At 38.8% G+C, this 25,895-nt stretch overlaps 1 protein-coding gene and 1 pseudogene across 2 annotated transcripts in view; one reads left to right on the top strand and one right to left on the bottom strand.

The window, feature by feature from the left end:
- Window positions 1-25,895, top strand: part of STK3 (serine/threonine kinase 3) — a 351,314-nt gene that overhangs the window by 164,153 nt on the left and 161,266 nt on the right. The window lies entirely within an intron of this gene.
- On the bottom strand, window positions 3,294-3,894 carry LOC110569305 (ATP synthase-coupling factor 6, mitochondrial-like; annotated as a pseudogene).

Raw genomic sequence — 25,895 nt, 5'->3', positions numbered from 1 at the left:
GAAGTACTTTATGCACTACTAGGATTGTCAGGAACTTGGCATGTTATTTTACCTTTATCATGACCAATATTGCAAGGACATTTTAAAATGCAATTTTATTAGTTTTGGATAGTTTACATTTATTAAATTCAGTGTCGAGTAGGTAATAGCTACATTTGCTAAGGGAGGAAAAAAGCTGACAAATTTAAATTTCATTCTAAATAATATGTCTTAAATTTTAACTATGTGACTTTGGTCTTATAAAATTACTTAATTTGATTTTGAAAGTGTCATTTTGAAATAGAATTATTTGGCACCCTGAAATTCATATTCTGTGTAACTTACACTCTTGTAATAGGACGCTGAAGGTAAAGTACAATAACTATTAACAGGTTAGATCTTCCTATTATAATCCTGGAGTACCTTGTACTTTTTGTCTTTACCACGTATTTATTGAAATATTTCTATGACTTTTAATCTAATATTTGTCTTCTTCACTGGATTCCATGTCTCAGGATAGCAGGTACTGCTAGGTCTTCCCTTGTTTTTTAACCTGATAGTCTTTAATGCCTAACACACTACCTAGCATATAATAGGCAGTCAGTAAATGTCAGTTAAATAAGTATAAAAATGCACAGTCTTCCCTTGTTTTTTAACCTGATAGTCTTTAATGCCTAACACACTGCCTCGCATATAATAGGCAGTCAGTAAATGTCAGTTAAATAAGTATAAAAATGAATAAGGAAATTATTTACATTAGTACTTAGATAGATCTAGTATCTAAACAGTATCCAAGTACTGAACAATCTAGTAATTGCTTATATAGTATAACTACAGTGGTAGAATCCTAGCTTTTCTGCTTGCTAGTTGTATTACCTTGCCCAATTTAACTTCTCCATGTCTCACTTTTTTCTCATGTATACAGTGAGAATAATTATAATCTTTATCCTGAGGAGTTGTTATGAGGATTAAATGAGGTAATTCATGTTTCGTTGGGGAATGCCTCACAGAAGTTAATTGATATTATTATCATTGTTGTTCTGCTTTTTACTATTTTAGAGGTGCTTTGGAATCATAGAAGGAATGTATGGCTTTATTAGGAATGGTCGTATTAGGGAAAGCATAAAAAAATAGGTAATATACAAAAAGCATATTGAAAGATGAATAATTAGACAATGCCTCATGGCCAAAGGTAAGCCATGCTGAGAACAAGTTATACTTAATTTTGTAAGTAATGGGGGAGAGATTGGCGTTTGAAGTAGGGGGTTCAGCAATCTGCATTTGAACTAGCCCACCGAGAAATTCTGATGCATGGTAAAAACGTAAGAACCATTGTTACATGTACATATTTATATAGATGAGAGCTATTGTTATATGTACATATTTATACAGACTAAAATGTACAGATGTTTTAAATAATATTACTTTTAATTCTGTATTTTTTTTTACTTTATAATGTAGTCTAGCAAGTTTCTGATCAGTAAACTCAATTTTCTCTTACATCTATTGTTAAATTAGAAATATTTCCTGCTAGAAAATAGTTGTCCTCAGATTAAGTTAGTAACCAAAAGTATTCTTTATCTACCTGTAAAGAAGTAGCATAACTTGATAAGATTATGGGCTTTGGAGCTAGACTGTCCGGGTTCCATTTTCAACTCTGTCCTATATTTGCTGAATATTTGAGGGCAAGTTATTTAACCTTTCTATGCCTCAGTTTTTTCATATATGAAATGGAGAAATACTTCTTCATAGGGTTTTGGTGAGGGTTGAAATAAATAATTTTTGTAAAGCTACTTAGTACGTTACCTTGTACACAGTAAGTGCTGTATAGAGAAAATGTAATAGTAACAACAATAATTATTACTACACATGGTAACATGAATGTACCAAAAGTTACATAATTAAAGCATTTAACAATAGTGCTGAGATGGCCTAAGCACAGCATGCTTATTTCTTAAAATGTACTAGTTAAATGGCCATATACATGTGCCTGAACTTTGGGCCTCATTTTACCCTTTTCTGGCTGTAGTATTATAGAAGGGTATACACCTCTTCCTTCTTGTTTTTTTTTTTTTTTTTTTTTTTTTTCCCTACTCATCACTTGTTTCCTCTCTGCTATGGAACTTTACAGGCTCATGTGCTCTTTGACTTAAAAGACCAACAATTCTCCTTTGGACTCATACTTTTCTCTACTGCTGTCTTACACCTTTCTTTCAGAGCCACATATAAAAAGACTAATGGATACTTGCTGCTTTCCTTTGCCCAGTTGCCTCTCATTTACCCCTGAACAGACTTTGGCTGTGTCTTCCCTACCACTCTACGGAAATTATTGACACCTTTACTCCGATTTGGCATTGGTAACCATTCTCTCTTCCTTAAATCTCTTACCTTTTTTGATTTCTAGGATATCACCATTCCTTGGCTTTCCTCTAGCTTTTATCTCTGTCTTGAGTTCTAAACTTATTTCTAATAATCTGCTTATATAATTTTCTTTTCTGTACTATTTTGAGATAATTCAAATCCCAGTATCTCTAAGTTGTTTTCACTATTTTTTCATCAGACTTGTTTCTCCCTTTATATTTGAACCAACTATATAATTGAAGCAACTGGTTGGATAGTGCTGCTATTAACCAAGAGTATCCTCCCTCTGTCCAGTCCTCTGCCTTTTTAATTTTATTTTGAGACAGGGTCTCACTTCTGTCACCCAGGCTGGAATGCAGTAGCATGATCTCTGCTCACTGCAACCTCCGTTTCCTAGGTTCAGGTGATCCTCCCACCTCAGCCTCCTGTGTAGCTAGGACTACAGGCATGTATAACCCCCACCCCCCTGGTTAATTTTTTTTCTTCTTTTAGAGAAAGGGTTTCACCATGTTGCCGAGGCTGGTCTCAAACTCCTGGACTCAAGTGATCTGCCTGCCTTGGCCTCCCAAAGTGCTGGCATTACAGGTGTGAGCCACTGAGCCTGGCCCCATCTTCCACCTTTATCAGTCACCAGGTCCTGTTGATGTTTCCCTTCCTCCTTCCTGTCCAGCTCCACTACCACTGAGCTGATTCAGGTTTTCCTTATTCACCAGTTCCCATCTCTATAACTTTCTTAATAATATCCCCTTCTCTCAAATAATATCCCCTTCTTTTCATCCACCTTTTTATTTTTCCTTCCAGTTTTTTTTAATACTCCACATGACCAAATAATTTATTTGGAATAAAAATTAAAAGAACATTTGACATTTGTCAATGTATGTTTATTCTCAAACTTCTAGCTAGTTGTACAGCTAACCCTTGACAACTTACTAGATTCATTTTATTTTATTTCTTCAGGCCTGGGGTTTTTCAATGACTTCAAATTTGGGATCTTCAAATTTGAAGTTAGGGAATGTATTCATGTCTGCTTTACCATACACTTGCTTGAGCTTAAAAAGCTTCCTCTCCAGCTCTTGCTAGTACTCTGGATCAGTAGTACTCTGAATCAGTATCAACAGATCCTCCAGATGTCTGTCACTTAGATTTGTATTGTCTAACCTTGTTCATGAAGAGTTTCTGTAAAGATCAAGTTCCTTATTAAACACCATTGCTGTAACACCAATGTTCCTCCGCAAATGGACTGAGACTGCTGACCGAAAGACACAGGAGAACCTGAAGAGCCTCTGAAGAATCGTGTTGATTCTATGTTACTTACACTCAGTCCCAAGCTGCCAAAGCCACCACTGCCGCCACCATTCTTCCTTCTTCTGGATCAGTACTAACTGATCTAATAATCTTCTGTCTCAATCTCCTTTCCGAAGTAACCTTCATGATACTGCTAGATTGATCATTCTAAAATGAAACACAGCTCATATTACTCCCTTACTTAAGATCCTCCTCATTAACAGCCAAATTCTTAAGGGTGTCATATAAGGCCTTGGGCTCTGCGTACATCTTTATTTGTGTGATACTTCCTTTGCTTTAGCCATACTATCATTTGTAGGTAGCATTAGATTTACCTCTGCCCTCTTCTCAGTGTTACTTTGTGCCTGCATTTTCTCCCATCTTTCTTGTACACATTCTGTTTTGGGAACTTTTCCTCTGGACTTCCTTTGCATCCTGTGTACACCAAGATCATAGAAGTTATCATTTTCTATTATAGTTTGTGTGATTTCACTACCATATTATGAATTTATTGATAACAGCATGTGCAATTTTTATTTTGTATCTTTAGTATCTAATACTATGCTTTATGATATACTAATTATTAAATAAATAATTAATACATTTATATACAAATTTGGAGTACATAATTTTCATTTGCATTTTTTAATAACTGGGAAGGTTGAAGTGGACATGTCTATATTGAATAAACCTTGAAGGAAAGAATATTATCTCTCTCTTATCAGTGAACAGCTTGAGTGCTACCATGTGTTCAGCCCTGGGTGAGGGACTACATGAATGAAATCAAAATATGAGGGAAGGACTGGTGTTATAAATTGCTTTTTCTTTGACAAAATATTCTTTAAAATAATTCATTTTATACTCATAATTCTTATTTTTTTAGTACAGTTTAGTTTTAGGGAAACAAAACAAATCATTTAGGTTAACATCTAAAATGTTAATTTTGAACTTTACTGACTATAGTATGGCACTTGTCCAATAGAATCTGTTAAAAATTTTCTTCTGGGTCAGATCTAAGTTGAGAAGAATGAGGTAACTTTAATGTGAACCCAGATTGTAATGCAGTCTTTCTCTCCAGTGAGTTGCCAAATTCACAATTCCATTTGTATCTGGAACTGGGGAAGCTGAGTATAATATGGATGTTTGCCAAGTTAGCAAATCTTGGCAAGGTAGTCTTATTCTCTGTGCTTAATTATGTAGTTTTATTATAAAGTTTTTCACATGTTCATTTGTAGGTACTATTCTCTTGAAGTGAGTTCACATGGTTGCCAATCTCTCATTTATACTTTATTCTTTTGGTAGTTAATCATTTACTGTCAAGTCTTCCATCTTTCTTAGAAGGCTACATTTTTATTTTTACATTTTCACGTTACCACTAGTGATTCAGTTTTGTCTGTTTGCTAGATTTATGGATTTTTAAGCAGTACTAGTGTAAATCCCTCAGAAAGCCTAAGTTCCTGGTATATTAATTTGTTTCATATTTATTGAGTGCCTGCTCAGACACTGTTTTAGGCTCTCATTGATATATAGCAGTGAATGAAACAAAGTTCTAGTCTCTTAGGTGCCTATTTGTAGTTTGTAAAGACAATAAATTACACAAAAAAAACCCAGATGCAGTGGCCCAGGCCTGTAATCCCAGCACTTTGAGAGGCTGAGGCAGGCAGACCATGTGAGGTCAGGAGTTTGAGACCAGCCTGGCCAACATAGTAAAACCCTGTCTCTACTAAAAATACAAAAATTAGCTGGGTATGGTGTTGCGCACCTGTAGTCCCAGCTACTCAGGAGGCTGAGGCAGGAGAATCGCTTGAACCTGGGAGGCTGAAGTTGCAGTGAGCTGAGATCGTACCATTGTCCTCCAGCCTGGGCAATAGAGTGAGACTCCATTTCAAAAAACAAAACAAAACTGTAACGTATCAGGTACTGATAACTGCTATGAAGAAAAATCAGGATAAGAGGGATACAGAATGACAGATATGTCTGTGATATTACATATAGGATGGTCAAGAAAGGCCTGTCTAATAAGGTGATTTATAGTAGAGATGTAAAGGAGCTAAGTAAATGAGCCATGCAGATTTCTGGGAAAGAATGTTCTAGTCAGAGGAAACTGATGTGAGACTGTGTTTGATGTTTTAGAAACAGTAAGGAGGTTTAAGTGGCTGGAGCTGGGTAAGATGGTAAGAGAAGTAGGAGATGAGATCAGAGAGATGGAAGGGGACCGGATCACTTAAAGCCTTCATATGTCATGGCAGGACCTTTAACTTGTACTCTGAGTGAAACACGAAACCATTGCAAGTTTTCAAGCAGAGGAGTGGTATGGTCTGATGTGTGATTTAAAGGGCTTATTCTTCACTGAGAAGAAGTCATAGCAGGATGAGAATGGCAGCTAGGTGAATAGTGAGGAGGTTACTTCTTCAGTAGTCCAGGTAAGAGATGATGGTGGCTTGGACTAGAGTAGTAAAGGTAAAGGTGTTGAGATGTGGCCAGATTCTGGATATTTGTATTTTCTGATTGTCTAAATGTGAAATGTAAATGAGAGTCAAGGATTTTTGGCCTAGGTTTTTGGCCCAGATATCTGGATGATGAAGGTAAGAAATGATGTTAAGCAGTGGTTTGTAGTTCTCCTTGAAGAGGTCCTTTACGTTCCTTGTTAGTTGTATTCCTAGGTATTTTATTCTCTTTGTAGCAATAGTGAATGGCGGTTCGTTCTTGATTTGGCTCTCTTTAAGTCTGTTATTGGTGTATAGGAATGCTTGTGATTTTTGCACATTGATTTTGTATCCTGAGACTTTGCTCAACGAAATAAGAGAAGACACAAACAGATGGAGAAACATTCCATGTTCATGGTTAGGAAGAATCAATATCGTGAAAATGGCCATACTGCCCAAAGTAATTTACAGATTCAGCACTATCCCCATCAAGCTACCAATGACCTTCTTCACAGAACTGGAAAAAACCACCTTAAACTTCGTATGGAACCAAAAGAGAGCCCGCATAGCCAAGTCAATTCTAAGCAAAAAGAACAAAGCGGGAGGCATCACACTACCGGACATCAAACTATACTACAAGGCTACAGTAATCAAAACAGCATGGTACTGGTACCAAAACAGAGATATAGACCAATGGAACAGAACAGAGGCCTCGGAGGCAACACAACATATCTACAACCATCTGATCTTTGACAAACCTGACAAAAACAAGCAATGGGGAAAGGATTCCCTGTTTAATAAATGGTATAGGGATAACTGGCTAGCCATATGCAGAAAGCAGAAACTGGACCCCTTCCTGACACCTTACACTAAAATTAACTCCAGATGGATTAAAGACTTAAACATAAGACCTATCACCATAAAAACTCTAGAAGAAAATCTCGGCCAAACCATTCAGGACATAGATGTAGGCAAGGACTTCATGACCAAAACACCAAAAGCATTGGCAACAAAAGCCAAAATAGACAAATGGGACCTAATCAAACTCCACAGCTTCTGCACAGCAAAAGAAACAGTCACTAGAGTGAATCGGCAACCAACAGAATGGGAAAAAATTTTTGCAGCTTACCCATCTGACAAAGGGCTGATATCCAGAATTTACAACGAACTAAAATGGATTTACAAGAAAAAAAAAGCCCATTTAAAAGTGGGCGAAGGATATGAACAGATACTTTACAAAAGAAGACATACACGAGGCCAACAAACATATGAAAAAATGCTCATCATCACTGGTCATTAGAGAAATGCAAATCAAAACTACATTGAGATACCATCTCATGCCAGTTAGAATGGTGATCATTAAAAAATCTGGAGACAACAGTTGCTGGAGAGGATGTGGAGAAATAGGAACACTTTTGCATTGTTGGTGGGAGTGTAAATTAGTTCAACCACTGTGGAAGACAGTGTGACGATTCCTCAAGGACCTAGAAATAGAAATTCCATTTGACCCAGCAATCTCATTACTGGGTATATATCCAAAGGATTATAAATCATTCTACTATAAGGACACATGCACACGAATGTTCATTGCAGCACAGTTTACAATAGCAAAGACCTGGAACCAACCCAAATGCCCATCGATGATAGACTGGACAGGGAAAATGTGGCACATATACACCATGGAATATTATGCAGCCATCAAAAACGATGTGTTCGTGTCCTACAGGGGACATGGATGAACCTGGAAACCATCATTCTCAGCAAACTGACACAAGAACACAAAATCAAACATCGCATGTTCTCACTCATAGGCGGGTGTTGAACAACGAGAACACATGGACACAGGGAGGGGAGCATTATACACTGGGGTCTTTTGGGGGGAAATAGGGGAGGGGACAGCAGGGGTGGGGGGTTGGGGAGAGATATCATGGGGAGAAATGCCAGATATAGGTGAAGGGGAGGAAGGCAGCAAATCACACTGCCATATATGCACCTATGCAACAATCTTGCATGTTTTTCACATGTACCCCCAAACCTAAAATGCAATAAAAAAAAAATGATGTTAAACATATTTATAGTCAATGTGTTGTAATTAAAAAACAAAAGAAATATTTACTATGTGTCAGGTTTATCTCTTAAAACATTCTGCTTTAGTGTCTGGGTGACTTGGCTCAGGCCTGTAATCCCAACACTTTGGGAGGCCAAGGCGGGCCAATCACGAAGTCAGGAGATCAAGACCATCCTGGCTAACACGGTGAAACCCTGTCTTTACTAAGAATACAAAAAATTAGCTGGGCATAGTGGCACACACTTGTAGTCCCAGCTACTTGGGAGGCTGAGGCGGGAGAATCGCTTGAACCTGGGAGGTGGAGGTTGCAATGAGCCGAGATTGCACCACTGCACTCCAACCTGGGCAACACAGTGAGACTCTCTGTCTCAAAAACAAAACAAAACAAAAATTCTGCTTTAGCATCTCTCATTAACTAGAAAATCTCATCTTCATGCTGTTTCTTTCTTTTTTATTTATTTTTATTTTTGTGAGACAGTTTTTCTCTGTCACCTAGGCTGGAGTACAGTGGTGCCAAGATAGCTCAGTGTAGCCCCAACATCCCAGGGTTAAGCAATTCTCCCACCTTGGCCTCCCAAGTAGCTACAACTACAGGCATGTACCACTATGCCTGCTATTTTTTAAAATTTTTTGTGGAGATGGCGTCTCATTGTGTTACCCAGGCTAGTCTTCAGCTGGGCTCAAGTAGTCCTCCCCGCTTTAGCCTCCCAAAGTGCTGGGATTACAGGCATGAGCCACCATGCCTGGCTGTTTCTTAATACCTCACATTTTATTCTCTCAGTACATGCTGTTTGTTTGGTACTTGGTTCCGAACTCTTTTTAAAATGTGGTTTCTATTATTATTCAAATGTGGTGAAACAAACAGGTCAGGAGACAACTGCCATTGAAAAGACTGATACAGTTTCTAAGTGGAGAGGGCATGGCACACCACACAGGGCTATGCTCCACACAGTGCTCATAGGGAAGCACCAGGGTTGGTTAGGAGGCAGAAATAGCTAGGGAAATCATGGGGAAGAGCCTTTATCATGATTTAAGTGAGAAGGAACAGGCGAGGCAGGTTAAGGAGGCTTAGAATTGGCTGGTTTTAATAATTTCAGCGTACTTATGTGTAAGAGCAGCCCCCAAGTTGTTTGATACGTAGCCCTGGAATGATTATTACAACAGGGACTATCCTAATAGTTCCAGAATATAAGAGTTCTGTGAGAGCTGAAGTAGCTAGCCTTGGGAAGGGCAGTCTTTCCTGGATCAGCATGGTTTCCCTCAAGAATACAGAAAATAAAGTGAAAATAGTTTCTGTATGTCAGAGTTGCTTGGCTTCTGTCTTTTTAATACTACCATCCTAGTTTATGCCTTCCATTGGTCTGGTTAGGAAAATTACAGTAGGACCTTCCTTTCCATCTTTTGTTCTTATCTTTATGTTTCCCCCCTAGCATTTATTTTTGTATCAGTTGCCACAAAGGGGAGTCTTGATTGTATCACTTTACCTAGATCCCTCTAGACTGGTAAACTTTTGACTGTGTTCTAAAGTAGTGCTTTAGGGTTCCCTGTATTTAATTTGAAGTTCACTTGATTGAACTAATGTGTGTGAGAGGAAGGAAGGTGGGTATGTGGGGTCTCCAGTTTTTTTCATGCCCCTTTCATTGTGGGTTTAAAAAAGGATTCTATCCTAGGGTTCTGTGTATGAGTTTATTTGGAAAATAGATTTCACTGCTCAAAAGTTAGTAAACAACTCTTGTAAATGACTGTCAAGATTCCTTATTATAGCATGATTATTTTATTTTTTTCTTCTGTGTCTAGGGTGATGGGCCTATCACCTGAGCCTATCATACTAAAGGGATTAGTCTAATTTTGTGTATGAAGTACTTGAATCTTTTCTAAGTCAAATAATACAGCCAAAGTCACAAATCTATTATTGGAGGAAAAGGGAATTGGTATAATCTGTGTCTAAAAATCCATCAAGTTACACTAAAAAACTATCACTGTACAAATTCCTCACTTGGCCTTTACTCTTGCTGTCCCATCCAGGTTTCCAGCCTTCTCTCAACATCCCCCTATGTATATATCCCCCTATGTAAACATCCCCCATGTAGATTTTTCCTGCCAAGCAAGATGATTTAACATTTTCCAAACCTGTCTCCTTGGTCTCTTTTATTCCTTTACCTTCATTACTGCCTTCCATTTATAGGCACATTCCCCCATTTTTTGGAGGGGGTAGGGGAGTAGAGATAGAATCTTCCTTTATTGTCTGGGCTAAAGTGCAGTTGTGTGATCATAGCTCACTGCTATCTTGAACTCCTGGCCTCAAGCTATTCTTCTTCTCCAGCCTCCTGAGTAGCTGGGAGCATAGGCACATACCACCAGGACTAGCTAATTTAAAAATTTTTTACTTTTGTAGAGATAGGGTTGTGCTATTTTGCCCAGGCTAGTTTCTAACTGTTGGCCTCAAGTGATCCTCCCATCTCTGCCTCCCCAAGTGCTGGGATTACAAGTATGAGCCACCATGCCTGCCTGTGTATTCCTTTAACTTAGCAAGTGTTTACTAAACACCTGGTTTGTATTGGGCAGTCTGCTGGACTCTTGAATGTAGGAATAAATAAAATTCTTTGTGCTTCAGGGAACCCCCAGGGTAAGAAAACCAAGTCTAGTATGAGTAATCTACAGAATCCTTCAAGAGGACCTTCATATCGGATGTGTCTAATAACATTGTGTGGCCAGACCAAGTGGTTGGGAACAATGGTAAGAGATGAGCCTGGAAAATTGAAAAGAGGGGAAGGAGGCCATGAGCCAAGGATTGTGGATAGCTTGTATAAACTGGAAAAGTCAGGAGCAAGTTCTGTCTTAGAATTTCCAGAAATTCTAATTCTTTCAGCAGTAGGTATCTTTAGTTTTATGCAGAGTTGTTGCATTACTGGGCTGCGTTTTAAACAGATATAAAACAGTATTGAAGGAGAAACTAGAGACAGGAGACTTAGTTACATGTTCATTGTAGTATTCTACTGAGCTGTTTGCTTTGTACCTGAATTTTAACAACCACAAATATTTGTAGTATCGAATTATCTTATATATTTTCTCATTTGATGCTAAAACAACATAGTGTGCTGGGACAATTGGATGTCCACATGCACAAGAATGAAATTAGACTCCTACCTCATACCATATCAAAATGTTAATTCAGAATGCACCAAACATCTAAATTTAACAGCTAAATCTATCAAATTTTTAGTAGGAAACATAGATGTAAATATTAGGCTTTGATGTGTACATGTTAGCTTGTTTTTGCATTGCTATAAAGAGATACCTGAAGCTGGGTAATTTAAAAAGAAAAGAGGTGTAATTGGCCCACAGTTCTGCAGGTCATACAAGCATGGTCCGTCATCTGCTTGGCTTCTGGTGAGGCCTCTGGAAGCTTTTACTTGTGGATGAAGGGAGTGGGGGTATGAGCATGTCACCTGGTGATAGCAGGAGCAAGAGAGAGGGGAGTCGTCTCAGGCTTTCTTAAATAACCAGATCTTTTTTTTTTTTAAACTCTGTCACCTAGGCTGGAGTGCAGCGGCACGATCTCGGCTCGCTGCAATCTCCATCTCCTGGGTTTAAGCAATTTTCCTGCCTTGGTCTCCCAAGTAGCTGGGATTACAGGCACATGCCACCATGCCTGGCTAATGTTTATATTTTTAGTAGAGACAGGTCTCACTATGTTGACCAGGCTTGTCTTGAACTTCTGACCTCAAGTGATCCACCTGTCTAGTCCTCCCAAAGTACTGGGGTTATAGGCATGTGCCACTGTGCCTGGGTAATTTTTGTATTTTTAGTAGAGATGGGGTTTTACCATGTTGGCCAAGCTGGTCTCAAACTTCTGAGCTCAAGTGATCTGCCGGCCTCGGCCTTTCAAAGTGCTGGGATCATAGGCGTGAGCCACTGCACCCAGCCTATGATGACTTTTAAGACTTCAGTCCAAGCCACATAGCCATTAGAGGTGGCATGGAATGTTTTTCCAGGTATGAAGCGGGGACAGAATTTTTTCTCTCTACATTCTGTACTCTTAAATTGTTTTATTCAACAAACTATCTTTTGTATGTGAAGCATTGCACCTGGAACTGAGGATGCAAAAGGCAGCATGGAACTAGAATTGCTTACCAAAATTCTGAAGTTTCTAGTTTGGGAGGCTGTTGGGTTGGTGATTCAAGAGAGAGTGACTCCAAGAGGATCAGGATTGGTGCAATCAAGAAAATTTCTTATTTTCCCATGCAGGCTTGCATGTAGTCTTTCTTTGTTCCTAGTTGTTGTTTGAAAGAATACCTTATCCTCATTGTCTCTACTTTATTAAAATACATATGCTTTCTTTTAAACTTTTAAAAAATTGTTTATTCATATTTGCCAGAGATCACTTATTGTCAAATCTGATGGCTTCATCTCAGTCCCCTTCTTATCCCTGACCTCCTAAAGCAGGGCCTTTTTTTCTGTAAAGGGCCAGATAATAAATATTTTAGTCTTTACAAGTCATATGGTCTCTGTTGCAGTCGTTCAGCTCTTCCATTATAATGTGAAAGCAGCCATATAAACAACACATAAATGAATGAGCGTGGCTGTGTTCCCATAAAACTTTATTCGCCAAAACCGGCAGCTGGTTAGATTTGGCATGTAGGCTGAAGTTTTCCTGATCCCTGCCCTGAAACATGTGACTGTATTTCTACCTTTTTTGGGAAGGGAGGGAAGAGTGTTTTTTTCCTTCAGTGATACTTTTCCCCTTTTTCTCATTTATTGGCACCTTTTCCTGTATAGTCACTTTTTCATGTGGTTCTATCTACGGCTATTTTCTTGCTTTTATACTAAGGCTTCTGTTAAGGTTTTTAGGCTGCAGATCCTCTTTCTCCACTTTTAACAGGAAATAACTAAGTTGGAGAGTTCACTCCTGCTGCTGCCTTTATGGCTGCCTCCTCTTTCCCCACCTCCTTTTATCAGGGGGGCGTCTAGGGAGTGGGGTGAGGGGCAGCTGCTATGATAAAGGAAAGAGAAAAAGAGAGTCATTACCATGACCTGGTAGATGGGTCTGAACCACTGTTTTCAGGGTTATAGTTGGGTAGATTGCTTCCTCATGTTTGCTTTTATAAGTCCCCCACTTCAGCATCCTGTACAGGCCTGTACTCCTAAAAAGAACCCTTAAGCATAGCATTCTGAGCTTCTGTGATGTTTTTTCTTTGTTGACAAACACTTTTTTCCCTCACAACTTTAAAATAGAGAAAAAGGAAAATTTCCTTGCCCCAAATTATTGCTTTTCCATTCTGCCTGAAATCTTGCCAAATAGATTCATTTCGATTTATAAGCCAAACACACTTGAGAGGTTTAAGCATAGATAAGAGAGTTAAGGTTCATCCTGGCATCATTATGGAAAGGTTTAATCAGTTTGCCTTTTCTCTCCTTGAACTGAGATACACTCAACAATCAAAGTTTTAATAGGTGGGAGGGAGGGAAGAAAGGTTAGAGAGAAAACATGGCACTTTGGGCTTTTTCTGGGAGCATAGCCAGCAGTGACAGCTGGGGTTTTGGGACTTGTAGAGGTGGGACTGGTAGAGGGAAAAGGGAAGTGGGAGGATGCACAAGACAAATGTCAGTTTTGAAAGTGTGCCTGCTTTCCAGATCTTTGCTCCTCTTTGCTGCCTTTCTTGATCTTTACTATGGTGAAGGGTGTGTGTGTGTGTGTGTGTGTGTGTGTGTATGTGTTGTGGGAGAGACGGTACAGAGTAAGTGAAATGAAGGAGAAACCAGAGGTAATTTGTCAGTAATCCTCGAATAACAGTAAGGCCCAGACAGTTTAAGCACCTTCTTTCAAGACACACTGCTAACTAATGACAAAGCTAAGATTATTTAAACTCCTGGACTCAAGTGATTCTCCCACCTCAGCCTCTCAAGCAGCTGGGACTACAGGTGCACACCATCATGCCAAGCTAATTTTTTGATTATTTGTAGAGACTGAGTCTTGCTGTATTGCCCAGGCTGGTCTTGAACTCCTGGTTTCAAGCAGTCCTCCCCACTCAGCTTCCCAAATGGCTGGGATTATAGGCATGAGCCACTGTGTGCAGCCCAGATCTTCATATGCTTGTGTATTCATAATGCTCATGGTTTTTGGTTGTACCTAATGAGAGGAATAGGAAATTGTACATCTATTCTGTCTTCCTAGAAGCAGAAGTTACACACAGTTTTTAAACAGCAGTGATTTTCTAATTTACGGAATTTTAGATGAAATATAAAATATAATATACATATATAAATATGTAAATGTCTATATGTACATTTATATATATTTTATATACTATATATGTATTTATGTATTTAGCAAGGGAAACAGTTTGATTGTTGTTGCCTAGAGTTGGCCGCTGAATTAGTTTTCATAGTTTTCTCCCATTTTTCCCTTTATGAACTCTCAGTCTCTAAAAATGGTAAGTTTTTATTCCCCAAACTTGTGCTAAATGTAGTGGGAGTTTGGATCCATACTGTTTGATTCATACAGTGATTTTTGACCCTCGATACACCTTAGACTCATACAGGAAATTTTTTTAAAAAACCAACCTATGCCTAGACAACACCAGATTCTTTGGGCCAGGTCTAGGGAATAAGAAATTTTAGAATTCTTCCCAGGTGATTCTAATATGTAGCCACTGTAAAGAACCACTGGCTTAGGGTTTGGAATTGGGTGGTTGCTTGTGAATCATAAGGCTGTCTTAAAGAAATATGGAGTTAGAAACTAATACATGAATTTTTAAAATCATTTTAATTAACTTATGGTAGAATCTGATGATTTATTTATTTATCTGGCAGTCGTATTTGGCCAAGGCTCTAGATTAAGCCTTCTTTTCCCTAGGCAAGAAAATGAAGATCGTGTTGACAGATTTCTTTTCTTTCTAAAACTTAACTGTTTACTCTTAAGTTTCACACTAAATTTCCAAGATCTATTTTTTTTCTGTTTGTAGACTTTGATATGTATATATGTCTGTCTTTTTTTTATTATAAACTTTTCATATTTTCATTTCTTCTTTGTTCTTCATGTATTTTTTGTTATTAATTTTGATTTCCTTCATCCTATTTTACATTGACTTCTATTATAGATTTTTGTGAAATTGATTTGTATTGGGCATTATACTGTTTTTGGACCAGAGCCTCATTTGTTGCATCATATTCTTGCTATCTTAGGACTAGTTTATTGTTTTATCGTAATTTAGTCATAGGAGCTCTGTGCTGACCTCTGCTTGTTTAGCTTTAACCCAGTTCTTTGTATCAACTCGAGTTTATAGGCCTTTGTGTAAACATCTGCTTAAGTTTTGTAGTTTCTCTTAGATATGACTAGAGGTTGAGTGATGTGTTCTTTATAATGAGTATTTTTATATTTTGCTGAGTTTTGATTACTTGATTAACATTCACAGATTCTATAACAAGTTAGTCTTTGCACTTTTGTTGTAAAATGTGACATAATTTTTTAACTTTAAGCAGGATGATTTTATGTTAAATGATAATTTTAAGGATAGTATGCCAATTATAGGCACTAGGCCTGGGTGACTGGAGCCTTTGCCCAAAATGTATGCTTTAGAGGGCTCCCATTCAGGCCCTACATGGGCCATGCTACATCCCTGTGCTAGAGGCCATGGCTTTCCCTCATAGATCATGCTCTGCATACCCAGGATCCCAGGATTCCCCATTTAAATGGTCCTGAGCTTATGCAGGCATTTTCTCTGCTTTTCCTCATTAGGACAGACTGTACCAGGCTAGTGGTAGATAAGACACAGCTATTGCAAGGGTGGTATATGGTGGCAGGGAGATTGGGATGGAGCTATGACATGTGTGTTGCACTGTTTTAGGAGTCAAAGGTGGGAATATAAAGTAGTTAAGCCATCGACCTTGGGTCTGTTTTCATGCTGTGGGCCCTGCAGATAGTAACAGTGAGCCTGATAGTAGGTATGGATGCTATTGATTTACTTTGGATTGACTTGACTTATTGTTGCAGTTTGGTAAAATAAAACTAGGCAATATTGCATATAATATTCTGATCTTTTAATACTACTTCATGGTCTTGAACTTCTTGTCCTAGGAACTCTTTTTACCAGATGATACAAAAGCTGCTAATGACTACTATTAATTTATTTCCCTTATCCTATGGTCAAATTATAGTAAGTTACATTTCATGAATATTTTGTTCATTATTTCCTTTTTTCCCAGTTTGCAATCATATGTTTTTTCTGTTTTGAAACATTTTGATACATTCCAGATAGTTCCTTTAGATGGGGGTATTGGTTTTTCTTTCTGGCTTTTAAAGCTCTGATTCATTTGCTATTTTATTCCTAAGATATTATGAAAGTTTTCTAACAGATTTTAATTTTATCATGCTTCTGAAATTGTTTTGATAATACATGCACTAAGTTTATCTAACATATGTCAGTTATTTCTGACATTTGTCTTCCCTTAAGTTTTCTGATACATGCAAGGCAATTAGTTAATCAGTTTTATTTTTCAATCTGTTTTATTGATGTTTTTGTACTAAGTCTTATTTTTCCGAAACATTTAGTAGTTCTAGTATTTTTACACAGTCTTACCTTTCATTTTGTACATTTTATAATATGTAAATGTTTATGATCTATTATTTGTTGCTATAGCTAATGCAGTGTTAAGTATACATTGTACCATATTTCAGATGAGATACTTTATTTAAATAGCTGAGATAAAAGTTTCATGGCTTAAGTGGCATCCAAACCATACTCCTTTTTTTGAGGAGTTATTACGCTGTTAAAATGCCTAGTATTATTCTAAAATTAAACATTAAAAGGCCTTATCTCCAAACTTATTTAACATTTAAAATATTATTTTATTCACTATTCTTAGAAAAGTTTCACTCTTATTCCATTATTCTGAGATATATAACTTAATATGCTTTGTTATTGGCAGAGCCCTTTTCTTTGTCAGGGTAGAAATTTAGGTAGTCAGTGATGGAGTATGAGCATAATGCTTGCAGAAGGGTTGTGTGTTTTCTAAGGAAGATCAGTTGGCTACCTAGACAACATCACAGAGAGCAGCATTTATTATTCAAGACTGATCCACCAATATAATAAATATGGAACTGTCTCTTAGCATGGGCTTAAATTAACTAAGTTCACTGGTATACAAATCGAAATTCCAATTTATTGCTTTAAAAATAGATATTTAACCCTCAAGCAAACAGGTGTTCATCACCATATTCTCGTCTAGAGTCAGTTTTACATAGTAATCCAAATTTTGATCAGAAGGTTACCAGGTGAAATTGGTTACTGGAATAAGGTGAATGGTTAGACGATCTTATTGATTACTCTTCAAGCTATACTCATCTGTGTTTACCACATGAATTTGGCTATTGCAAGGGCCAGGTATGTTTTTTAATGGTCCACGGCATCCTCTTCTTGTTGCCTAGGCTGGATTTGGATTGCAGTGGCGAGATCCTGGCTCACCACAACCTCCACCTCCCGGGTTCAAGTAATTCTCCTGCATCAGCCTCCCGAGTAGCTGGGATTACAGGCATTTGCCACCATGCCGGGCTAATTTTGTATTTTTAGTAGAGACGGGGTTTTTCCATGTTTGTCAGACTGGTCTTGAATTCCTGATCTCAGGTGATCTGCCCACCTTGGCCTCCCGAAGTGCTGGGATTACATGCATGTGCCACTGTGCCTGGCCCTTTTCCCTTTTTTTTTTTTGAAGTTTGGAGTGAGTGTGTGGCAATTCAAGCCAGCAATTCAAGGTAAGCTAGAAGGTGGAGACCACATCCTGATGGCGCTACAGCACTATCATTCTAGCCTCATGCTGACCTTTTATGGTGATAACAACTTCTTCCTCTCTTACTTCCTCCCTCTCTTTCTCTCTTCCCCTGCCCCCAACTATCTGTCTTATTAGTTTTCTATTTCTGCTGTAGTAAGTTACCACAAACATAGTAGCTTATACAATATAAGTTTATTATCTTATAGCTCTTTAGGCTAGAAGTATGATGTTGTTTGACTTCTGTCCCCACCTAAATCTCATGTCAAATTGTAATCCCCAATGTTAGAGGTGGGGCCTGATGGGAGGGATTGAATCATGGGCATGGAATGCTCATGAATGGTTTAATACCATCCCCTTGGTGCTGTTCCCGTTATAGTGAGTTATCATAAGAGCTGGTTGTTTTAAAAGTATGTAGCACCTTCCCCCTTTCTCTCTTCTTCCTGCTCTGGACGTGGAAGATATGCTCGTGGCTGGGCACAGTGGCTCACTCCTATAATTCCAGCACTTTGGGAGGTTGAGGGGGGCAGATCACCTGAGGTCAGGAGTTTGAGACCAGCCTGGCTAACATGGCAAAACCCTGTCTCTGCTAAAAATACAAAAATTAGCTGGGTGTGGTGGTGGGTGCCTGTAATCCCAGCTACTCAGAAGGCTGAGGCAGGAGAATTGCTTGAGCCCAGGAGGCAGAGGTTGCAGTGAGCCGAGATCACACCACTGCACTCCAGCCTGGGCAACAAGAGTGAAACTCCATCTTTAAAAAAAAATGTGTTTGCTTCCCCTTCACCTTCCACCATGATTGTAAGTTTCCTGAGGTCTCCCCAGAACAGAAGCTGCTTCCTGTACAGCCTGCAGAACCATGAGCCAATTAAACTTCTTTTCTTTATAAATTACCCAGTTTCAGATATTTCTTTATAGCAATGTGAGAATAGACCAATACAGAAAACCAGTGCCAAGGAGTGGGGCTTTGCTATAAAGATACCTGAAAATGTGGAAGCAGCTTTGGAAGTGGGTAACAGGCAGAGGCTGGAAGAGTCTGGAAGGCTTCTAAGAAGACAAGAAGATGAGGGAAAGTTTGGAACTTCCCAGAAACTTGTTAAATTGTGACCAAAATATTGATAGTGATATGGACAATGAAATCCAGGCTGATGAGGTCTCAGATGGAGATGAGGAACTGGAGCAAAGGTCACTTTTGTTATGCATTAGCAAAGAACCTAGTGGCATTGTGCCCCTGCCCTGGGGATCTGTGGATCTTTGAACTTGAGACTGATGATTTAGAATATCTGGCAGAAGAAATTTCTAAGCAGCGAAGTGTTCAAGAGGTCACCTGGCTGCGTGTAACAACCTGTGCCCATATGCATGAGGCAAGAAATGATGTAAAACTTGAACTTATATTTAAAGGGGAAGCAGAACATGAAAGTTCAAAAAATTTGCAGCCCAGCCATGTGGTAGAAAAGAAGAGCTCATTTTCATGGGAGTAATTCAAGCCAGCTGCAGACATTTTCATAACTAAAAGGAAGGCAACAGTTGAGACTTGGGAACCCCAGCCTAGATTTCAGAGGAGATACAGAAAAGCCTGAATGTCCAGGCAAAAGTCTGCCGCAGGGCTGGAGCTTTCATGGAGAACCTCTACTAGGACAGTGCAGAGGGGCCATATGGGGTTAGAGTCTTCACTGGAGTACTGCTTGGTGGAGCTGTTAGAAGAGGGCCACCATCCTCCAGACCCCAGAATGATAGAGCTACCATGTACCTGGAAAAGCCCATAGGCACCCAACACCAGCCCATGAGAGCAGCCTTGGGGGCTGAACCTTGCAGGGCCACAGGGATGGAGTTGCTGAAGAGTTTGGGAGCTCACACCTTGTATCATTGTGACCTGGATGTGGGACATGGAGTAAAAGGAGATTATATTGGAGCTTTCCAAAATACAAAGTCTAACACAGATCTCACTAGGCTACATCTGAAGTGGTGGCAGGGCTACTTTTTATCATGGTGTGTCTCAGGGAGAATTTGTTTCCTTGCTTTTTCAAGCTTTTAAAGGGTGCCCACATTCTTTGACTCATGGCCCTTTTCCTTTATCTTAAAAGCAACATTCAGACTGCTTCAAAGCAGACCATTCCTCCTCTCTCACATCTCCCTCTGACTCTCCTGCCTCCCTCTTCTATTTTTTAGGACCCTCCTGATTACATTTGGCCTAGCTAGGTAATTTAGGATAATCTCTCCACTTCAATACCTTTATTTAATCTTACCTTCAAAATCCTTTTTGCCATGTAAAGTAACATGTGTACAAGTCTAGGGATTAGAATGTGGACATCTTGGTGGTGGTGGAAGGGGGATGTTATTCATTCTATTTCTCTATATCATCTTTCTCTTTCTCTCTCTCTTGCCTGTCTGCCTGCCTGCCCGCACTCCCTCCCTCCCTCCCTCCCTCCTTCCTTCCTTCCCTTTTTTCTTTTTCTTTCCCTGTTCTTGTATCTTTCTGTTTTCATGTATTGAAGTATCTGATACTTAATCCCTGAACGCTTACTTTTGTATGTATCCTGGAAAAAAATAAGAACATACTAACATCTAATAAAAGTAACAATGATTTTCTCATGTCACCTCCATTTTGTTCATATTTATAGTTCTTTGGTTGACACACATTGTATTTGGCCTCTTGTAATCTACTTCAGCCATCATCCCCTCTGCTCCAGTAGCATGCACATTTTTTCTTTCTTTTTTTTTCTTTTCTGTGACATTGACTGTTCAAAAGAATGGGACCAGTTTTTGTTTTGGGTAGAATCTCTTATAATCTGGATTTGCCTTAATGTTTCCCTTTTAACTTTTCCTCTATTCTTTTTTTCTATAATCTATAAGTTAGATCTAGAGCAGGGCTGTCCAATAGAACTTTGTGTAATGGTGGGAATGTTCTATATCTGCCCTGTTTAATAGCTAGTATCCATTTGTAGCAATTTAAATTAAGTAAAATGTGGCCGGGGACAGTGGCTCACGCTTATAATCCTAGCACTTTGGAAGGCCTAGGTGGATGGATCACTTGAGGTTAGGTGAAGCCAACCTGGCCAACATGGTGAAACCCTGTCTCTACTAAAAATATAAAAACATTAGCTGGGTGTGGTAGTGGGCGCCTGTAATCCCAGCTACTCAGGAGGCTAAGGTAGGAGAATCGCTTGAACCCAGTAAGTAGAGATTGCATTGAACCTAGATAGTGTCACTGCACTCCAGCCTGGGCGACAGAGTGAGACTCCGTCAAAATAAATAAACAAACAAGTTAAAATTAAATAAAATTAAAAAGTCATTTCCTTAGCCAAACTAGCCACAATTTTAATACTCAGTGGATTAGTTTCAGGTTATATATTTTAGAAATGAATTTTACAGTTGGTGATGTATACTTCATATTGAATGACATCAGAAGTCACATATTGTCAGGTTATCTTACTCTTAGTGCTGTTAAGTTTGATCCTGTAATTAAGGTAATAAATAGATAGCTAAAGTAAAGGTACATTTTCTTCTTTCTAATTATTAAGTAATCTGCGGGGTAACGCTTTTGTGTCCTGCAAGTATCCTTTTCCCCCATAACCTTTCACGTGGTGGTTGTATTGTGGTAGTCCATTTTGCATTACTATAAAGGAGTACCAGAGACTGGGTAATTTATAAAGAAAACTGGTTTATTTTGACCCACAGTTCTGCAGGCTGTACAGGAAATACAGTGTCAGCTTCTGCACCTAGTGAGGGCCTCAGTATGCATCTGATCATGGCAGCGGGCTAAGGGGGATCAGGTGTGTCATGTGGTGAGAGAGAGCAAGAGAACTGTTAGACTCTTTTAAACAACCAGCTCTCATATGAACTAATAGAGTGAGAACTCACTCATCACCAAGGAGATGGGATCAAGCCATTCATGAGAGATCCATCCTCATGACCTAAACATCTCCCAAACAGACCCCATCTCCAACAGTGAGGATCACATTTCAACATGAGATTTGGAAGGGACAGATGTCCAAACTATATCAAGTATCCACTGGTGTTCCTTGCCTGAATTGATCATTAAATTACATTGAGGGTACAATATGTTGATACTCTATTTCAGTTACTGTGTATTCATTAGAATTTTTCTATAAAGAACCGCTTTTCTTAAACTCTTTAAAAAAGAGTGTGGGCTGGCATCGTGGCTCACACCTGTAATCCCAGCACTTTGGGAGGCCAAGGTGAGCAGATCACTTGAGGTCAGGAGTTTGAGACTAGCCTGGCCAACATGGTAAAATCCTGTCTCTACTAAAAATAATGAAAAATAGCCGGGCGTGGTGGTGGGCACTTGTAATCCCAGCTACTTGGGAGGCTGAGGCCTGAGAATCTCTTGAACCCAGGAGGCAGAAGTTGCAGTGAGCCTAGATCGTGTCATCGCACTCCAGCCTGGGTGACAGAGCAAGACTCCATCTCAAAAATAAATAAATACATAAATAAATAACCATAGACTAATTTTTTTTCAATTTGTTATAATCAGTTATAGTCATTATTGTTATTATTTTATTTTGATGCTCAAATTATCCTACATTTGGTTATTTGTATATCCTTTTGACATCATACCATTAATCGTTCAGTGTTTTCTTACCTTCTGGCCCGCAAGACACCCAAAGCTAACCTTGTAATTTTCCTATTCTTCTATTTTGTGAGATGGAGTTTCTATCTCGTTGCCCAGGCTTGAGTGCAATGGCGCGATCTCAGCTCACTGCAGCCTGCGCCTCCTGGGTTCAAGCAATTCTCCTGCCTCAGCCTCCTGAGTAATTGGGATTACAGGCATGTGCCACCATGCCCAGATAATTTTGTGTTTTTAGTAATAAGACAGGGTTTCTTTATGTTGGTCAGGTTGGTCTCGAGCTCTTGACTTCAGGTGATCTGACTGCCTCGGACTTCCAGAGTGCTCGGATTACAGGTGTTAGCCACTGCACCCAGCTGCTGTAATTTTTCTATTCTGACCTTTGAAATAAGTCATTTCCTCACGGAGCATTCCTCAAGGAGGTTTCTTTTACTGGTGATTGGCATTTTAGAAGCCAAGATCCGGATGCCAGATGTACTCATTGTTACAGGTGTCCACTATCTTTAGATATATTTGGTACTTCCAATTTCTTTTTTTTTTTTTTTTTTTTTTGAGACGGAGTCTTGCCCTGTCGCCAGGTTGTAGTACAGTGGAGCAATCTCAGCTCACTGCAACCTCTGCCTCCTGGGTTCAAGTGATTCTTCGCCTCAGCCTCCCGAGTAACTGGGACCACAGGCGGGTGCCACCACGCCTGGCTAATTTTTGTATTTTTAGTAGAGACGGGTGTCACCATGTTGGCTAGGATGGTCTCGATCTCTTGACCTCATGATCCACCCACCTTGGCCTCCCAAAGTGCTGGGATTACAGGTGTGAGCCACCGCACCTGGCCAGTACTTCCAATTTCTTAGGCTTTTTTTTTTTCTTCAGTTATTTGTCGGGAATTGACGTGCTGCTTACTGTTTTCTCAAGTCTTTTGAGTCAGTTTTGACTCTCTCATCTATTGCTATCTCTTATTTTCTATTGCCCTTCTCTCTTTGGAGGTTAAGCCTTTTAAAAATTCTTACTATACTTCAGCAGGATGTTTGGGAAGGAGTTGAGGTAAATCAGTATGTTCAAGTCACCATACTTAACTGGATATCTTTATATCAACATTCTCAATATAAATTTAGATTTTACTATGGAGAAGTACTATGCCTAATGCAGTTGAGATACAACACTTAAGAGATTGTATAGTCTGTTTGAGTTGCTATAACAAAATACCATAGACCGGGTAATTTATGTACAAAAGATAGCATTGCTCACAGTTCTGGAGGGTTGGAAGTTCAAGATATATATGCTAGCAGATTTGGTGTGTAGTTAGGGCTTGTTCCTCATAGATGGTACCTTTGACATGTCCTTATTTGGCAGAAGGGATTAGATGTTTCTGTGGGGACTTGCTTATGAGGACATTCATTCCATTCGCAAAGGTGGAGCCCTCATGACCTAATCACCTCCCAAAGGCCCCACCTTCTAACACCATCATGTTGGTGATTTGCTTTCAACCTAAGAATTTTGCAAGAGACACAAACATTCAGACAATAGAAGACACTATTTTGCCTTCAAGTAGTTTCCATGTTATCCAGGGCATTTAGAATGAGATTATCACTAATCAGAGTATAGAGGATTAAAATATGGAAAGTTTTGAAGTTGAGATATTAAAGAGTGAAAACACTTGTCTTATATTTTGTGTTTTAGAATGGTGGTTCTCCATGTTACTCACCCATTAAAATTGCTTGGGAGACAAGAAAATGTTGTGCCTTGTCCTTACCCCAATTCAGTTAAATCAGACTCTTATGGCTGATACTGAGTTCTACAAGTGCTGAACTTCTGATGTGACCCAATTAGAATTTGAGTGATTTCTTTCTTTATGGGCAACAAGATCCCCTTGGCTCACCTTGTCATTTCCCTGCCCTATGTCTGAAAGAAGTCAGTTTCTCTCACACCTCCATGAGGTTTCAGACTGCACAACTTAGAAGATGCTGATCTCCTTTCTATGCTTCACTGACTCACTCATTCTTTATGACTCAGCTGAAATCTCATCTTCCTATACCCATTTAGCCCAAATACATCATCCTTTGTAATGCCCATTGCTCACATGTATTTGAGCACTTACACTATTTTATTAAAATAATCTGATATGCATTTTTGTATTCCATTAGATAAATTTCTTGAATGAATTATTATATTGCTGGTATGGATACATTTATGTGCTTACAAAAGTCAGTTGAACTGATCATAGGACTTCTGTCTGAGAGACTGAAATTTATGATAAAGTTCTTTAAGTGTTGGCGTTTGTTCACTTTTGCTTTTCTCTACAGCCATATTTTATGATACTGTTGAATTGTATTAAAGGGATATTATATTTCAGTCTTGAAAGATGATTAAGATTTAAGTGGAAGCAATTGAGGGTATTGGGATTTAAATAGCACATGAGTAAGAGGTGGTTGTGGGGCAGACTGGAATAGGAGACAGTTTAAGGGTTGGTATCAAATGAAGCCTTTGCAATTGCAAGCATAAGTTTTAAATGCTTTTACATATGTATATATATGTATGTATTTAAATATATATTTAAATAGTCATATATATATTTTTAAATAGAGTCAAGATCTCACTGTGTTGCCTAGGCTTACCTTGAGCTTCTGGGCTCAAGCGATCGTCCTCCCTTAGCTTCTTAAGATGCTGGGACTACAGGCATGAACCACCATGCCTAGCTGCAAATATAATTTTTAAAAGTTAAAAAAAATTAAAAAGCCATCATAGTAAAAATAAATTTTAAATAAACTTATGCAATCTTCTATATAATTGCTGCTATGAATTGATAGTTTAAATTTGTAAGATTCTATACCATTTTTTAGTTTTTATTGCTGCCTGCTAGTCATTTTCATGTGAAAACAGTCTTTACTGTTTAAGAAGTTTTCTTTGTGGTTTTGTAGTTCACAAGTTTGTCACTTTTTATGGCAATATATTACTTTATGATATTCATGTGTAGTTTACTTAGCACCTTCAATTGTCTGGCTTTTTTTTTTTTTTTTTTTTTTTTTTTTACTTTTCCACAGTTAGAGATGGTAAAACTATAATTATCTTTGTTACAAATACTTTTCCATTTTTTTTTCCTAGAGACTGAATGTGTATAACAGAGCTTTTATCTTTTTTTTTTTTTGAGACAGGGTCTTGTTCTGCCGCCAGGCGCCAGGCTGGAATGCAGTGGTGTCTCAGCTCACTGCAACCTCTGCCTCCTGGGTTCAAGCAATTCTCCTCCCTCAGCCTCCTGCGTAGATTGGACTACAGGCGCGTGCCACCACACTCAGCTAATTTTTGTATTTTTAGTAGAGACGGGGTTTCACCATGTTGGCCAGGATGGTCTTTTTTTTTTTTTTTTTTTTTTGAGACGGAGTTTCACTCTTGTTACCCAGGCTGGAGTGCAATGGCGCGATCTCAGCTCACCGTA

The sequence above is a fragment of the Aotus nancymaae genome, unplaced genomic scaffold, assembly GCF_030222135.1.
Source record: "Aotus nancymaae isolate 86718 unplaced genomic scaffold, 86718_ANA_hifiasm-v0.15.2.pri h1tg000036l, whole genome shotgun sequence".
Classification (NCBI taxonomy): domain Eukaryota; kingdom Metazoa; phylum Chordata; class Mammalia; order Primates; family Aotidae; genus Aotus; species Aotus nancymaae.
Note: the sequence above shows the minus strand (reverse complement) of the source record. Positions and strands in the feature narration are given on the sequence as shown.